Consider the following 17077-nt stretch of genomic DNA (forward strand, 5'->3'; position numbering starts at 1 on the left):
GATACAGGATTAGCCCGTGAAATCCCTTAAGGCCCGATTGTATAAACCATTTAATCTTAGATCAGAGGTTAAATTGATCCTTGTTTCAGCTGAACTTGGAATTTTGTGTTGTATAAAGCCTAATCTGAGATTAATTTGTCTCAAACTAAAGTCAACTTTGACTGAAGAAATTTCTCCGATTAAGTTAGATGATCCAAGTTCAGTTATTTCTTTTCTGTTTGAAATATACGAGTGACAGATTGTGCAGATAAAATATCCATTATTATTAATATTAATAGATATGATAGGTACATTTATATATATTTCTTTCAATTTCTTGCCTTAATACACAAACAATCTTATATTTTATAAGGCTCTATCGTGTTCAGCAGTATCAAATAACATAACCTATAATTATATTATGTTTATAACAACCATTAATTATTAATGGATATGATAGCTACATTCATAAATTTTCAATTAACTGTATTACTAAACGAAAATTGTCGTTTTATAAAGCTTTATTATGTTTAGCAGTATCAAACACCATAACATGATAACAACTCGGAGAACAGTCAACCTTCTTCTTATTGTCCGCCATTATTTACATTGCACAAAAAACCAGTGTCTCCAACAGAGTGTACGGAAAGTCGCCAAAAAGTAGTTGTAAAGTCGCTAGATTTCTCATTATCGACAAAGAAAGATTAAATTTTGTCACTATGGGGTGCTAAAAAGGTCACTAAATCCCTATTTAAGCAATATAAAAGTTAAAAGAAATTGTTGTTGAAAAAGAATTAAAGTCGCTAGATTGGCAACACTGAACAAACCTGTCCGCGCATCACGTATTTCACCTGTTTATGCGATGTTGCCAAATCCTTTTCACGTGAACTTAGATTGCATTTGAACCAAGGTAATTTGATCGCAGAAAAGTTTTATACAATAGAAGAAGTGTCTGAACTCGGTTTACTTTTCGATCTTCGATCAAAGTTGATCTTTAGTCAGGGAGTTTTATACAATTGGGCCTTAGAAAGGTAGCTATTTCGTGAAAGATTCTCATGCTTGTCTCAGTGCTTCCTTAAGTTGACTTTTCCAGTCCTCTCGATTTTTGCCTTTCATAACCAATTAGCTAATACCAAAGGACATCTTCGACACGTCTTCTTCCTATGGCTTCCTTTCTGGTCGGTCCTTGGCTCCCAGGCTATTTGTGTGTCCATTTTTACGATATGGCCTGAACCATCATCATCTAACGTTCTTAGCTGTCGTTGCAGCATCTTTAACACGTATCATCTTCCTGGGTTTCTCGTTGTCTCCGTCCTTCTTTATCTTTTTTCTCTCTCTCTCTGTGAGGCTTGAGGTCTATTGTGCGCCCCTTGGGATGAGTTGCAAGCCCGCCGAACCGATCTAACCCCTAACACCCTGACGACCAGTCCCGTCATCCATCCAAGTCCGTGTACCATTCCCCCTCAAACGGTCTGAGGTGTAAACCACCCCTCCCGTCTCCTCAACGGTCTGAGGTGTACACCTCCTCTCCCGTCGGGAGGAGAGTGGGTTCCGCTGCTGGGTCACCAGCTACAACGCTTGACATATCCATGGAGGCCGGCCGAGAGTGTCAGCAGCTTCGGAGGGCCGCCGCAGGCGCGCTCTGAAAACCAAGGGAGACAACCGGAATGATGAGGAAAGGATGATGAGTAGACTTCGTGGAATTGCCACGAGAATCGCAAGGTTTACTGCGCACGCGGTATATACTGTATGAGAAGGGGCCGTGCAACTGATGGAGTATGCCTCTGATGTAAACACTGAGCAGTATACTGCTGTTACAATAAAACCTGTATCCTGCATTCAAGAAATATAATGACTGATCATTGAAGTAGGAAATGTCTAAACATGTAAATACACAATTATTTTATAGTGAGATATATTAACTCTTAAAATTTAATGTAAGATACTCACATCATCCTTGAATATGTGCATTGCAGTAAAGAGTTACGTACATTTTGAGCGACTACAAAGTAACCTCCTCCGATGGCCACTTAAACAATTTTTATTTTGGGAAAATGTACGTTCAACATCACACGATGTAATACGTACATATGTGAAGAACGGAAAGTCACTACTTTTTAGTACACCAACTTCAGATGTCTTCAGATGTAGTATGTGTTTTGTTTTATTCTGAAATCACGGCCGTGCTGAAATGCAATTAGTTCTCAAAACTGAAGAAAGATGGATTTTGGAAAATAGGAAAATAATATAGGATAATTGATATTTCACTGAAAACTACTATTTTTCTGAAAACTTTGGGTTCCAAGCTTCAAAATGAGGGGTCATTTATAAAAATCCGTTCAGCCGTTTTCCCGTAATTTCCATTAGACTACCAGTTCAAATTACAGTATATACAGGGTGATTCAAAAGTCGCGCGACATAGGACATCTCCGTTATTAATGTAAGTACAAAAAATAGTTTCAAATAAATGTTTTAGATATTAGTACGTGTAGTTCATGTGCAAAATTTAAAGAAAATCGTAAGAGCCATTTTTGAGAAAATTGCAACAAACTTGTTCGCGTTTCAAGTAAAGTGCCAGTTTTGTTAGGGGAAACGCATCCAAAACCTAGGTGCCACATCTCTGGAGGGTACGAAACTTAAATTAAATGGATGAGAACCATTTCCACCCTCTCAGGAATTGTGTACATTGTCTGTTGCTACCCGGTTCACTGGTGAAACTAGCACTTACTCACCTGTCTACACAAAAAAAAAACACAATGTATTAATTACGGCGCGCGACCCAAACCACATTTATAATTTAAGTTTCGTACGCTCCAGAGATGTGACATCTCAGTTTTGGATGCGTTTTCCCTAACCAAACTGGTACTTTACTTGAAACGCAAACATGTTTCTTGCAATTTTCTCAAAAATGGCTCTTACGATTTTTTTTTAATTTTGCACATGAACTACACGTACCAATATCTAAAACATTTATTTGAAACTATTTTTTGTACTTACATTAATAAAGGAGATGTCCTATGTCGCGCGACTTTTGAATCACCCTGTATATAAACAATAAATAAATACTTCGTTGCTAGGGAAACGTGAACAGCAGATGAGTGATAATAATTTCAGTACTGTTTGTTTTGGCGCTAACGAACTCGAGTTGCTCAAAAATCGTACCTCAAACTTTGGGTACATTATTTGCATACCCCGTTTGTTGATTTATCTCTTCTCGGAGAAGGGAGGTAAGCTGTTTACTTAAAATCACGTGCACGCATGGGTGCAGTCCTGGATACGACGGCAGTAAATCAAGCAATTTATCCAGTGGATGTTTTATGTTGGGGCTGCGAACAACATGGCTGTTGTATCAATAATTCGCATGCTTCACTTTACCGCCATCCCGCAACACACATAAACTCCGCCTGGGGGATCTTTTAAGAACTAATCGCGAGCGTCGTAGCGGCGCCGTACTGCATTGTTACGTAAACTGACTACGTAACAAGATACTCTGCGGACTATGTCACTATGTCAGAACATACATCTAAGTAGTGTTACCAACCCTAGGCATTTATTCCTAGTTCTAGGGAATTTTAATGACATCTGGGGAAATAAGGATAATTTACCCTAAATTCACTGTTTTTAGGGATTTCTTGATTTTCCCTTTAAAACTAAATATTTTTTTTTCTTCCATCTTCTATTTTAATTTCTATAAGCTATTTAAAATCTGAATTAAATATTTTTTAGAATTATATTTCCTAACAAGAATAAAAATGTAACCTTCCATTTTTATCACATTCTTCATTTTCAAGAGAGAAGAACAATTAATTGTAAACAGAGATTATGTGATGATTCTTCCCCGGTATCTTTACTCGCAGAATTTTCTCGTAGGAAGGTGATTGTACGAGTGTATTTATGAATGGGTAGTTCTCGTTTTCTTTACCCCAGGGCAAGTTAAATCATCTAAAATTTTATTGGCAAAGGGATATAACATTTTAACCACATCACACATTAAAATTGAAATAAAAATTTCACGAAATTTACAAAAGCTGAAGTACTTTCAACCACATTTTCTAAAAAATAACTTAAGTGCACTTATACCATTTTGCTTCTCACCTCCTCATATTTAAGAGTAAGAAAAGGGTATATATTTTAATATTTTGTGTGCATGAGTAGGCCTACTGAGAAATTGCTGACAAATTAATCTTCCCTTTAAAACTAAAGCAAATATACCTTCATCTGAAAAGTTTCCTTTCTGAATGAGAAGATATTAATGTTTCAGCATTCCAAATATCTATAGTGATTAAGGATACTCATGGAATAAAAACTTGCAAGTTCCCCTTGGTTGGCAGTACTTTAAGGGCATATGAGTGCACAAATGGTCTGCTATTAATATTTATTTAAAATCATCCGTCCTCAAGTGAGGTTGACCACTGGGATCCGGAATTAACAAACATAAAAATAAAAGAAAATGAAGCGAGTAAAATAATTATTCAATTTGTACATTAAAACAAAACTGTATGTGTTAACATATAAATGATAGTGTAGATGGAATTTGAAGAGAGGCCTTAAGAATTTCCATCACAATCTTCTGAACCTCATAAAAGGGAATTTGAAAGGATTTAAGGATATTACACGTAAATTTTGGTAAACAACCCCTCGCTCCAAATAGTAAGCCTGCAACATCCCAGTTGTAAAGCGAAATGCCATATTTTTCACTGAGGTATGGAAGACAAGGTACATATTTAGCTCGCTTGTCATCATTTATCTGCAGTGCCTGATTCGTGTCTCGCTCAAAGCGAATCGTAGGGTCTAAGACCATCGCTTTCTGGGTTCTTCTATTGATGGCAATTATCTACAACACTTTTCAAATGACAAGCGATTTGTCCTTGAGAGCCTGATGACCAATGTCCAATCAGGAGTGAGAGAAAAGAAGTAGGCACGGTGCAGATTATGCTCACATTCTGGTTACATTGTTAGCTATATGGCCATTGTTCATTTTTCTCATGCCAGACTGTAAAGCGATGGTTGATCAAGGAATCGAGGATGGACAATCCAATAACTTAAACCATAGATTTGTATTATCGAAACTTTGCGGGGCACACTAGCGCATACTATCGATGCAATAAAGAATCTCAGTTATTTTACTTCCTTTCGTAATAAAATGAACTATGACATAGTTCTAAACAGTATGTAGTGATTATTAGTCACGAATTTACACACGACTTATAAACGAGGTAAGTTATTCATCGTGTAAGTATAAGACAGTTAAACGTCTGTATAAGAATTTTAATTACATCCATTATTTTACAATCCAGAAAAGGAAAACTAGTCTCTTTTCGTATGTATGTTATGTGATTAAATTTATGTTTCTATTCTGCCTTTAAAATGTCATTCACAACATGATAAAGGAACGCGTGAAAAGTATAAATGATTAAGCAGACATCTTCATGACACACATTTCTCTTACATGTTCTTTTATTTCTTCTTTTGTCTTCATAATATCTCTTTTTTTTTGGCATCCGAATATTATCTTCAACAGGCCTACATATTATTTTTATTCAGAGTTCTTTCTTCTTTTGTCTTCATAATATCTCTTTTTTTTTTTTGGCATCCGAATATTATCTTCAACAGGCCCACATATTATTTTTATTCAGAGTTCTTTCTTCTTTTGTCTTCATAATATCTCTTTTTTTTTTTGGCATCCGAATATTATCTTCAACAGGCCCACATATTATTTTTATTCAGAGTTCTTTCTTCTTTTGTCTTCATAATATCTCTTTTTTTTTTTTGGCATCCGAATATTATCTTCAACAGGCCTACATATTATTTTTATTCAGAGTTCTTTCTTCTTTTGTCTTCATAATATCTCTTTTTTTTTTGGCATCCGAATATTATCTTCAACAGGCCTACATATTATTTTTATTCAGAGTTCTTTCTTCTTTTGTCTTCATAATATCTCTTCTTTTTTTTTTGCATCCGAATATTATCTTCAACAGGCCTACATATCATTTTTATTCAGAGATCTTTCTTCTTTTGTCTTCATTATATCTCTTTTTTTGGCATCCGAATATTATCTTCAACAGGCCTACATATTATTTTTATTCAGAGTTCTTTCTTCTTTTGTCTTCATACCTCTTTTTTTTTTTTGGCATCCGAATACTATCTTCAACAGGCCTACATATTATTTTTATTCAGAGTTCTTTCTTCTTTTGTCTTCATAATATCTCTTTTTTTTTTTTTTTTGGCATCCGAATACTATCTTCAACAGGCCTACATATTATTTTTATTCAGAGTTCTTTCTTCTTTTGTCTTCATAATATCTCTTTTTTTTTGGTATCCGAATATTATCTTCAACAGGCCTACATATTATTTTTATTCAGAGTTCTTTCTTCTTTTGTCTTCATAATATCTCTTTTTTTGGCATCCGAATATTATCTCAACTGGCCTACATATCATTTTTATTCAGAGTTCTTTCTTCTTTTGTCTTCATAATATCTCTTTTTTTTTTGGCATCCGAATATTATCTGCAACAGGCCTACATATTATTTTTATTCAGAGTTCTTTCTTCTTTTGTCTTCATAATATCTCTTTTTTTTTTGGCATCCGAATATTATCTGCAATAGGCCTACATATTATTTTTATTCAGAGTTCTTTCTTCTTTTGTCTTCATAATATCTCTTTTTTTTTTGGCATCCGAATATTATCTGCAACAGGCCTACATATTATTTTTATTCAGAGTTCTTTCTTCTTTTGTCTTCATAATATCTCTTTTTTTTTTTTTGGCATCCGAATATTATCTTCAACAGGCCTACATATCATTTTTATTCAAAGTTCTTTCTTCTTTTGTCTTCATAATATCTCTTTTTTTGGCATCCGAATATTATCTTCAACAGGCCTACATATCATTTTTATTCAGAGTTCTTTCTTCTTTTGTCTTCATAATACCTCTTTTTTTTTACATCCGATTATCTTCAACAGGTCTACATATTATTTTTATTCAGAGTTCTTTCTTCTTTTGTCTTCTTCCCCCTTTTCCGTTACTAAGCAACACTTCAGACTACACATGATGCTACAAAATGATCAACACAACCAATGGACTCAGTCCGGGCCATGTGTGTTCACAGACACAACACGCACTGTGTTAGTTCCAGACTTCTTAAATATGCATGCCAGGCTAACCCCCGCAGGAATAGTGCCACAGGTGTCCTGCATAGCGGCAACTGTCGCAAACTCGGGGATTGAATCTTACGAAGTTCCAGACCCTATTGTAACGTGCCAGACCAGCAGTTGTAAACTTGGTGGGAAGCCATTGTTGACGGCAGATAGCCCAATTTATTTGCTCACAAATTTCGTTACCTACAATGCCCCAATCCTTGCGGCGCTCTCCATAGTTACGGGACTCGAGCCAATTCTGGATTCTTCGCTTCAGGACAACAATGGGGAACAAACTTGCGGCCCCTGAATGCCACCTAACTCCTATCGAACTGTTGTGAGAACAATACCTTGCCACGGCGCAATGAATAGAGAAACAGTAGTTAAAAATCGGAAACGTTACTAGCTCAAGTCGGGAGATAACATTCACACAGGGTGTTTCCGTGATAACGGGCTGGAAGATCTAGATTTTGAAGACTTTTGTACATAATAGCCCAGAACTTTAAAGACAAAGGAATGAAATTAAAGGACCCTGAAGAAGCCCAAAACATCGCTTTAAAAATTAATGCACAAAAAAGAGATGACACTAAAGTGAAAAAATAAAAACAAGTTTCATCTTTTGACACGGAAAAATAGAAACAGTATATTAGTTTAATAAATAATTTCGGTCACATCATATCTCAGAATGGAGGACCTGAACAAAATGTGTGGCATAAAATAAAACACAAAAGGACTTTGCACGAAGAGCATTATGGAAATCAATAAAAATACAAAAATCGGAATATTAAAAAAAAATTGTTCTAAATAATTTCAAGGGAAAAATTGTTCCAGGGCCGAGTACCGAACCCGGGACCTTTGGCTAAGCGTACCAACACTCTACTGACTGAGCTACCCAGGAACTCTACCAGACACCGACTCAATTTTTCCATTTATATCCACATACCTCAAAGTGGGTTGACAAAATGTCAAACATCCAACATTGAGTGCACACAAACTCTGTGTGACTTGAATAGTGGTACGAACAGTACACTGATATTTTCTGAGTACACAAATGGAGTAACAATTGAAGGATATTTACCAGTGTAACTTAAAAAACGTATTTGCTTAATATAGGCCTACAATTGATTGCATACTTTATTACACTTATCTTCATAACATATAGATGAAGAAATGGACACGGTAACAGCAAAGGAAATAAGTGTAATGCATAGCATGATTTGGTGTGTAAAGAAATGCAAGAATAGAATAAATTACAATTACTTACTAAATAGAAGAGAAAATAAGTACATACATTCCATTGTAACGTTTAAACTTTAAACTCAAAATTTATATCTCTAAAACAGTAGATGTTAATGCCTTTTAATTACTCTAAGCAGATGCATTATTTCATTAATAAATCATTTTTAAGAAGATATGTTTTGCTCTTCAGATACTAACTTAATGGAAGAATCCATCAATCAACTAATGAATAAATTAATTAATTAATGAACTAATCTGTGAATCACTGAATCAGTGCCAATGAATCAATCAATAAATCCATGGATGAATGAATGAATGAGTCGATGGATGATTTATTTATTTATTTACTTATTTATTTATTTATTTATTTATTTATTTATTTATTTATTTATTTATTCATTTACTTATTTCCTTACCAGTATTTATTTATTCATTTATTTACTTACTTATTTATTTACTTATTTATTTATTCATTCATTTACTTATTTAGTTACTTATTTATTTACTTACTCATTTACTTATTTATTTATTTACTTATTTATTTATTCATTTATTCATTTAATTATTTACTTATTTATTTATTCACTTATTCATTTAATTATTTACTTATTTATTCATTTACTTATTTACTTAATCATTTATTTATTCGTTTATTTATTTATTTACTTATTTATTTATTTATTTATTCATTAATTCAGTTATTCATTTACTTATTCATTTATTTCATTATTTACTTACTTATGTATTTATTTATTTATTTACTTATTTATTTATTTATTCACTTATTCATTTATTTAAGTACTTATTTATTTACGTATTTATTTATTTATTTATTCATTTATTTATTTATTTATTTTCTCATTTACTTATTTACTTACCAGTATTTATTTATTCATTTATTTACTTATTCATTTACTTATTTATTTATTTATTTATTCATTTACTTATTTAGTTACTTATTTATTTACTTACTTATTTACTTATTTATTTATTCACTTATTCATTTAATTATTTACTTATTTATTCACTTACTTATTTACTTATTCATTTATTTATTCGTTTATTTATTTATTTATTTACTTGTTTATTTATTTATTCATTAATTCAGTTATTCATTTACTTATTTATTTATTTACTTATTTATTTATTTAATTATTTACTTACTTATGTATTTATTTATTTATTCACTTATTCATTTATTTATTTACTTATTTATTTATTTATTTACTTATCTACTTATCTACTTATTTATTTATTTATTTATTTATCTACTTATTTATTTATTTATTTATTTATTTATTTATTTATTTATTTATTTATTTATTTATCTACTTATCTACTTATTTATTTATTTTTCTACTTATCTACTTATCTACTTATTTATTTATTTATTTATTTATTTATCTACTAATTTATTTATTTATTTATTTATCTACTTATTTACTTATTTATTTATTCATTTATTTATTTATTTATTTACTTATCTACTTATTTATTTATTTATTTATTTATTTATTTATTTATTTATTTATTTATTTATTTATTTATTTATTTATTTATTTATTTATTAACTGTAGTGAGAGAAGAAGAATTATCAATTAAATAGTAGGCCTACACGATGATAATCGCGTCCTTACAAGGGCTCTTGAAACTCCTGCATGGCTCAATGTGGTCTGTTAAATCGAACCTAAGACACTCAGCGAGACGGAAGAGCTTTGCATACTGACTACAGTGCCAGGCGTTCAACAGTAATTTATATCATTTCTATGTTTCATAATCGGTTATGCACGACTCTCGACTACACTTAGGGGAGAGTTGGGTAGTCACGGACATCGGGTAATATCGGACAGTGAGTTTCTTTCATCTACCACCAGATGATAGTATCTGAATGACATGGTTACGTTTCTGTGATGTCCATACAGAAACGTAACCATGTTATTCAGGTACTACCATCTGGTGGTAGATAAAAGAAACGCACTGTCCGATATTACCCGATGTCCGATACTACCCAACTCTCCCCTATCTCTTACCCCATTATTTTGTATCTACCATAATGTTTCATTCTTAGTGCTAGAACCTTTGTCTTCTTCTTCCTATCACATATTAAGCCTGGTGGCCTGTTACGGACTCACTCCATCGTTTCAGCGGACGGAATATTTATCTCATAAAATAATGTCAGAGACTTATGGGTATATTAGCAATAAAATTATCGTGAATGGCTACATTTTGTCTTCCTGTACGTCTTTGTAACTGACGTGTTCCCATATAAAGCACTCCAGACAGTCCCATAGAAATTGTGTGTGCATAGTTTTAACATAATCACACAATTTCATCACATTCTCTTTTTATCTTACAGCTACCATTCTCTGTCGCCTCATTCAGACAATCATCACCATGGAAACACAGCGTTTTCACAAGACTCAAGGCTACATTTCCGTTAAAATCTGGAATTTTTATGTTTGCTGAAGTCTCTTTGTCCACAACACTGAAGTTGACTGTGAATTGCATAGCACGTTTAACTTCCCAGACTGTAACAAATTTATCAGAAACGAACAAAGGCTAGGGTTATCAAAACAAAAACACAAGTTGCACTTCAGAGATCTCCGGGGAATGTATAAAGTTACATTATTATATTAATTCCAACAATAATAGACAAGGTCACATTGTGAACAATTGACTGTGGCCTTCCTGTGTGACATTTGAAAGGCTACCCACGAACAGACCGCAGAAAAATGAAACAAAACACCATCGCTTCCCGTCACATCAAATCAGCGCCACAATTTTTAACTCACTCGTCATGTTTTAGCAGTCTCACCTCATGCGGAAATTCCATTATCGGATGTTCAGTGTGGTTTTATTAGTTTCAAAAACCAAAAAACTGTCACAAAATATTAATTACAGAGTTCCAAATGCGAACATACCATCATTATAGGAAAATTAGGCCTATAAGCACATATGCTGAGTCGCTTCTTATATAAAGAAATGGAGCACATTTTCAATACAGCGCCATCGGACTTCGGTTTGCGGTACTTTTGCTCATTCTGTCACAGCCAGATCTCTGAATGAAGCGCATTTGCGAAACCTCACGTCTATTTGTCTTATGTTAGCATGTAACTCCACTTCCGGTGGAAGAATCTTTACAAAATTTTGTATTAGGAACATAACGCGAATTTCAGCATTTCGCACTTCGAACCTAAGACCTGAGAAATTTAGAACAAGTATATCAAATTAGGAAATCCTAAAGTAAAAACGGTTACATAAGCTGCTTGTTTATGCGGATGACGTGAATATGTTAGAAGAAAATCCACAAACGATTAGGGAAAACACGGGAATTATACAGGAAGCAAGTAAAGAGATAGGTTTGGAAGTAAATCCCGAAAAGACAAAGTATATGATTATGTCTCGTGACGAGAATATTGTACGAAATGAAAATATAAAAATTGGAAGTTTATCCTTTGAAGAGGTGGAAAAATTCAAACATCTTGTAGCAACAGTAACAAATATAAATGATACTCGGGAGGCAATTAAACACAGAATTAATATGGGAAATGCCTGTTATTATTCGGTTGAGAAACTTTTATCATCCAGTCTGCTGTCAAAAAATCTGAAAGTTAGAATTTATGAAACAGTTATATTACCGGTTGTTCTGTATGGTTGTGAAACTTGGACTCTCACTTTGAGAGAGGAACATAGGTTAAGGGTGTTTGAGAATAAGGCGCTTAGGAAAATATTTGGGGCTAAGAGGGATGAAGTTACAGGAGAATGGAGAAAGTTGCACAACGCAGAACTGCACGCATTGTATTCTTCACCTGACATAATTAGGAACATTAAATCCAGACGTTTGAGATGGGCAGGGCATGTAGCACGTATGGGCGAATCCAGAAATGCATATAGAGTGTTAGTTGGGAAAAAGACCTTTAGGGAGGCCGAGACGTAGATGGGAAGATAATATTAAAATGGATTTGAGGGAGGTGGGATATGATGATAGAGAATGGATTAATCTTGCTCAGGATAGGGACCAATGGCGGGCTTATGTGAGGGCAACAATGAACCTCCGGGTTCTTTAAAAACCAGTAATTAAGTAAGTAAAGTAAAAAACGTTTTTGGGTCTTTTTTCTGTTTCCTCTTTCTTTAACCAATACAACCAGAACACCCATTTACGAGGCGGGACTCGAACTCACAACCCTTCGGACCAAGCGGTAGAGACATTCCATGCATCTACAGCTTGCGCCACCCAGGCCGGCAAAAAGTTCAAGTTTGTCGAGTTCAGCGGAGTTCGATATTCGCCGATGTTCGCTCTGGTTTGTTTCACCTTGCCATAAAAACATTCGCTGTCCTTCACTCTGTTTTAACCGCTTAAGAATTTCAGTAGCCCACATATCTTCCGATTAGTTTTTCATAGGCGATAAGACGAAAGTTTTTAATGTCTTGGTTGCCTCTCTCATGTTCGAACATTACAAGACACTAGTCTGAACCTCACAAGTGACACCAATAAGGCATCACTCATAAGGTAACTAAGCCAGGAGGAAGGGCGGCCAGTTCATTTCCCCCTCCATGGCATAGGCTTACACCGCTGACTTGTAACATATTGCACTTACTTACTTACTGGCTTTTAAGGAACCCGGAGGTTCATCGCCGCCCTCACATAAGCCCGCCATTGGTCCCTATCCTGAGCAAGATTAATCCAGTCGCTACCATCATATCCCACCTCCCTCAAATCCATTTTAATATTACCTTCCCATCTACGTCTCGGCCTCCCTAAAGGTCTTTTTCCCTCCGGCCTCCCAACTAACACTCTATATGCATTTCTGGATTCGCCCATACGTTCTACATGCCCTGCCCATCTCAAACGTCTGGATTTAATGTTCCTAATTATGTCAGGTGAAGAATACAATCAGTGCAGTTCTGTGTTGTGTAACTTTCTCCATTCTCCTGTAACTTCATCCCTTTTAGCCCCAAATATTTTCCTAAGCACCTTATTTTCAAACACCCTTAATCTCTGTTCCTCTCTCAAAGTGAGAGTCCAAGTTTCACAACCATACAGAACAACTGGTAACATAACTGTTTTATAAATTCTAACTTTCAGATTTTTTGACAGCAGACTGGATGATAAAAGCTTCTCAACCGAATAATAACAGGCATTTCCCATATTTATTCTGTGTTTAATTTCCTCCCGAGTGTCATTTATATTTGTTACTGTTGCTCCCAGATATTTGAACTTCTCCACCTCTTCAAAAGATAAATTTCAAATTTTTATATTTCCATTTCGTACAATATTCCCGTCACGAGTCATAATCATATACTTTGTCTTTTCGGGATTTACTTCCAACCCTATCTCTTTACTTGCTTCAAGTAGAATTTCCGTGTTTTCCCTAATCGTTTGTGGATTTTCTCCTAACATATTCACGTCATCCGCATAGACAAGCAGCTGATGTAACCCGTTCAATTCCAAACTCTGTTATCCTGGACTTTCCTAATGGCATACTCTAGAGCAAAGTTAAAAAGTAAAGGTGATACTGCATCTCCCTGCTTTAGCCCGCAGTGAATTGGAAACGCATCTGACAGAAATAGACCTATCTATATTGCACTACTCGTTTATTTTTAGTTCCTTACTTAACGACGCTGCATCAACTACTATGTTATTTAGCGTTTATGAAATTGGTGACAGCGAGATGGTATTTGGCGAGATGAGGCCGAGGATTCGCTGACATTCGCCTTACGGCTGGGAAAGTCTCGGAAAAAAACACAACCAGGTAATAGCCCAAGTGATATCGAACCCATGCCCCTAACCAGCATGCAAGCGACTCTGTAGCTACACTGGTGGCTCTGCAAAAAACGGATACGTTGAATTCATAAGCATAAACAATTCATATGAGGAGTATGTAGATATTTGGTTAATTCTGTTCTGAACGCATGCTTTGTCCATCACAGATTCCGTCACGACGTCGTCATAAATCGAACTCGGACCGCCTGACATGGAATACCAGCGTCTTAGCACTTGAGCTACAGACGCGGCAGGGGGAGGGGGGCGCTACGAATCAGCACTGAGACTTAGGCCCGTAACACACTTGAAGAGTTTTCGCTAGCGAGAAATGTGTTGCGAGAAAATTAAAGATTGATAACATGGATTCAAATGCACGTCCACACACTGGAAGAGATTCTCGTTCGAGGCAAAAACCTCGCGCGAGTTTCTCGCTGGAATCGGTAGCTCAGCGAATTTTCTTGACACATTTATCAAAGGTGTTTGGTATTTATACTCTTTATGACGAATGAATGTAGAAAAAGATATCACAGGTGGCGATGAATTGTATTGTTTTTATTTGAATATGAGCAAAGATGGCTGTAATTGCAGTCAGAAACTTATCGAACTTGTACGATGTCACCCGTATGCCTGTTTATATGATACACGGGATGAAAACTATAAAAACACGAAACTTAAAGAAGAAATCTGGAGACAAATATCAGATTATCTGAAAATAAATAGGGCTATATTTTATTTTGATGAGATTTAATAGTATTGATTAAACATTTTAAATAATGTATCTACTGGGTGTTCATTTCAAAGTGTGTCATGACGTCACTGTTGTTGGGTCACCGATTTGAAGCGAGTTTCAACTTATATGTTAGAGAAGTTGCCTATTATTTAAGGCGTTCTTCAATCTGAACTTGAGAACGTGTACGGTATAACTTGAACGTCGTAGCAACAGATGGCGGTCTGTACAGTCTGTGTGCTACCATAACCTCTTTCGAACTGTGTTTTGCGCCGGCAAGTCGTACGCAGGGTATTTGTTATCATCGGTTGCGTACGGCAACATTCCACAACACAAATCAAATGCTCCGTGTCCATGTTGACCGTCGAAGTTAATGTCAACAAATAAGTAAGTAATCGTCTTAACCCCCTCCCCATATCCCGACAGTACGTATTTCCAAAAAGTTCACATTCCTGCCACTACCGGCGTTACCGTACGTATCGGCACGTACTCTTCAGAATGAACGCCGTACTTGCTAGCCAACTTCTCTGCCTCTTAGATTATACACCTGAGCTGCGGAAGTGTAGGAAGATTGAATTCTCTAGGCTCATCAGCTAGCCACATGACGGCATACAGCGAGCCAAGACACATTTTGAACTGAACACCCAGTATATGTCTTAACAGTTCATGTATTTTTAATCAGAATATAGCAAAGAATCCTCTATCATATCATGAGTGGCAAAAAACTGTGGTCCATTCAACCTGAAATAATGCCTAAACGTATCATCATTCAAATCGAAACCAGTGTCCAAAACTCGCCCTTATTTTCGTAAGATACAATGTGATTTTCAGATATTTCTGACTTTAATTTTAGGCCTACTTCTTCTTTTCATTAACAAAATATGTTCATGTAACTCCATTTCCTCATCATCTGAATACTCAGATTCAACACAGCGTTCGTACGTAATTTGTAAAGTACGACAATATACTTACAGGTTATATATTTAAGTACGACAATATACGTAAATACATAACCTATAATATTTCCCCCAACGAGTCATTACTATAATCAGAAAAATGCTTTCTGCATGAAGGCAGTGCATAGATAATCATAGCGAGGTGTGATCTGTGATAGCGAGAACTCGCCAAGTGTGTGGAGGAAGGCTCTTCGCCTCTTTCTCGCAACACATTTCTCGCTAGCGAAAACTCTTCAAGTGTGTTACGGGCCTCAGAAGATCTACTGCGCTTAACCTCGAGCTAGGCGCATTCCCAATCCACTTCGGCTGACTACATTAATGTTCGCTGAGTACCCAGGTTTCGAGCAGGCAACCCCCTAGGCCAGCCCCTCCGTCCGTCGTCAGTCGGCGTTTATGGAATGATGACGGAATGGAGTTCTGACGGAAATGACACAGGCCAGACAGTAATTCGAACCCGGTCCGCCTGCGTAACAGGCCTGGAAAGTTAGCCTTCTTTGCAGATCTTGAACCACTCGAAGACTGCAGTACTAGATGTGCACGTTCACCATAGTATTGCTTTCTGCAGTTTCTTCGAAATATCCGGGATTGTATGCCTCAGAAGAAAGAGTTTTATTACATCTGCCGATACAGCTCATCCTACGCGCCACTTTCATTCTATCACAATATGCGAAATGCGAAGAATTCTGTCTGTGACACAGCATTGCTACAACACAAAAGGCTAATACAGCGCTGACACCCACAAATATTACGTAAGATGTCGCTGTTGAAATAATGTACCTACACAAGTTGCGAAACTGAACCTTAAAGGAACTTTGTTTGCAGAATCAGCGTCAGTCCTTATTTATAACCCCTCCTATAAGAAAAAAAATAGTGCAGAAATTGTACTTCTTTAGTTGGGTATTTAACGACGCTGTACCAAATACTAGGTTATTTAGCGTCGATTGAATTGGTGATAGCGAGATGGTATTTGGCAGATGAGGCCGAGGATTCCCCATATTATCTGACATTCGTCTTACAGTCCGGGAAACATCGTAAATGAAATTACCGTGAAACATCGGTTCCCAAATTATCGCTGAATAGCGTTATGTAGCATATATAACCCTATGTGTCTTTGGATTTGATTATTTATTGCAGTTTAATAGCGCATATACACTGACGTTCATTAGAAATCCCGACAAATTCGTAGGCTATCGTTTCTCGGGGAGTTTGGTAAATAAACAAAAGAAATGCAAAACGTATAGTGAACGATCTGAATGGCAGCAGTTCAACATGATTAGT

General features: G+C 35.6%; 1 protein-coding gene and 1 long non-coding RNA gene across 2 annotated transcripts in view; both read right to left on the bottom strand.

The window, feature by feature from the left end:
• The window catches only part of LOC138699600 (uncharacterized), a 123765-nt gene extending 115127 nt beyond the window's left edge, over positions 1-8638 (bottom strand). Inside the window, exon 1 of the long non-coding RNA XR_011332048.1 lies at positions 1113-8638. This is a non-coding gene — a long non-coding RNA (uncharacterized lncRNA). The remainder of the gene's footprint in view (positions 1-1112) is intronic.
• Positions 1-17077, bottom strand: part of Appl (amyloid-beta-like protein) — a 592304-nt gene that overhangs the window by 550697 nt on the left and 24530 nt on the right. The window lies entirely within an intron of this gene.

The sequence above is a fragment of the Periplaneta americana genome, chromosome 1, assembly GCF_040183065.1.
Source record: "Periplaneta americana isolate PAMFEO1 chromosome 1, P.americana_PAMFEO1_priV1, whole genome shotgun sequence".
Taxonomy (NCBI): domain Eukaryota; kingdom Metazoa; phylum Arthropoda; class Insecta; order Blattodea; family Blattidae; genus Periplaneta; species Periplaneta americana.